General features: G+C 31.8%; 1 protein-coding gene across 10 annotated transcripts in view; it reads left to right on the plus strand.

The window, feature by feature from the left end:
• The window catches only part of LOC118440219 (putative receptor-type tyrosine-protein phosphatase mosPTP-1), a 336478-nt gene extending 334835 nt beyond the window's left edge, over nucleotides 1-1643 (plus strand). For all 10 annotated transcript variants that reach the window (XM_035862935.2, XM_035862933.2, XM_035862934.2 and 7 more), the window contains one exon: nucleotides 1-1643. This exon is cut by the window's left edge and continues 3424 nt beyond it. The gene's annotated coding sequence lies outside the window, so the exon portion shown is untranslated.
• Nucleotides 1644-2065: the final 422 nt, after the last annotated feature.

Consider the following 2065-nt stretch of genomic DNA (forward strand, 5'->3'; position numbering starts at 1 on the left):
GTAAAAGAAGATCGAGGGTAAAAAGGAAATTTGCGAAAGATTTTACAGATTGATTATTTTGATCGGTAAAGTTTGATAATATTGAGCTAGTATTAATCGATCCTTCGTTCGTTTATCGAATCGAATTTGAAAAAGAATCGAGTAATTATCGTCACACACGATGACGTAATAATGATAAAATCGGTCAGTGGAAATAGAGAGAGAAAAAAAAAAGAAAAAGAAAAAAAGAAAAAAAAAGTGATATATATAAGGGTAAAGGAAACGATAGAAAAGAAAGGAATGAAAGAATAGAAAGAAAAAGAAAGAAAGAAAGAAAGAAAGAAAGAAAGAAAGGAAGAAAGAAAAAAAGTAAAAGAGAACCAGTGACGTCGCTTCGAAGGTCATTACGACGATCTCGATCTCGGCCGGAACGATTTACGATTCCCTATCGTTTCTTCATGCGGCTGTGCGTAACTTGTAATTATAATTGTAATGTTGTACGATTTAAGAGCGTGGGGCACGATTCGAGTCCGAGTCACGGGTATCGAAAGTTATTTATTTGTATCGTGAGATCGAGCATCGATCAAAATGAAACCTTTTCGAGCTTCGTGCGAGTGAAAAAAAAGAAAAAATGATTGGAACGCTTCTTTCTTTTCTTATCTTCTTCTTTCGATTGAAATAAATAACGATGTTTAAATGACGATCGATCATTTATACCGATCGGTCGAAATGTAAAATTTATAAAAACTATGAAAAAGGTAAAAGAAGAAGAAGAAGAGGAGGAGGAGGAGGAGGAGGAGGAGGAGGAGAAGAAGAAGAAGAAGAAGAAGGAGGAAGAGGAAGAGGAAAAAGAAGAAGAAGAAGAGGAAGAAGATAAAACACATTTGTATCATACATGTATACCTGTCGCAATGTAATTAGCCGTAATTAAATAATTGTCGATATATCGATACGGTTTATCGTTAAAAGTTTCGTACACGTTTCGTACGAGTACTTTGAGAATAGTCGAATCGATTTTTTCGTCGCGATGTCAAAAATAGATGATACGTGTAAAGACAATGTTTATCGGAGTTATACGTTGTTTAAGAGGAAGAACAGGAATGATATTATATTATATTATATGATTATATTATATATTATAATTATATTATATTATATTATATTATATTATTATATACGTAAAAAGAGGAATCGAGAAAAAAGTGGGGAAGAAAAAAGAAAAAGAAAAGAAAAAAAGAAAAAGAAATAAGAGACAGAGAAGGAACGTTTTCGGACAAGCATACACACACGCGTTGGAGAATGTACACTGGTGACACGCAATTACTCTAGTGACAAAAAAGGATAAAAATGAAAAAAAGGAAAAAATGAAAAGAACAAAAAAAAAAAAAGAAAACCTAAAATAAAAATACATTATAAATACATCGCATAAGCAAACACACGTGCGTCGCGGTTAAGATTTCAGATAAATATATTATATACAGATATTTATGATATGTGAATGGCCGTCGGGGAATGACGAAGGATTATTATGTTTTGAGATCGTTTGAAAGATTGTATTGGACGAGATATCGCTCCGCCATTGCTTCGCGAGGTCCCTCTCTATGGCATGTAAAATGAGAAAAAGAAAAAGAAAAAAAAAAAAAAAAGAGAAAAAACATTTGAAAGCACATCTTCTTTTTCTCTTCCTTTTTCTTCTTTAAAATTTTTCTTCTCATTCCTAATGTGTTTGGAAAAAAAAAAAAAAAAAAAAAAGATTTGTCATGCGATGCGCTATCTCGTCGGACGAAGAGCGGAGAACACTGTACTGTATTTTACGATATTACGTAATTATTGTATATGTACCTATATGGATAACGGGGAGGAAGAAAAAAGAAGAAAAGAAAACAGATAGGCGCCTAAATACGACGATATATATATATATATATATATATATATATATATATATATATATATATAAATGAGAATGATCGTAATTAGATCAAAAATCACGATCACTCGCGTGTAATTCGAGAATTAAAAACAAAAGATTAGGTGTATATATAGAGACAGATAAATTAGACTCTAGTCAACGTAATATTCGTAAGGC

This window comes from Vespa mandarinia, chromosome 9 (genome assembly GCF_050613455.1).
Source record: "Vespa mandarinia isolate Hongniang chromosome 9, ASM5061345v1, whole genome shotgun sequence".
In the NCBI taxonomy this organism is placed as follows: Eukaryota; Metazoa; Arthropoda; class Insecta; order Hymenoptera; family Vespidae; genus Vespa; species Vespa mandarinia.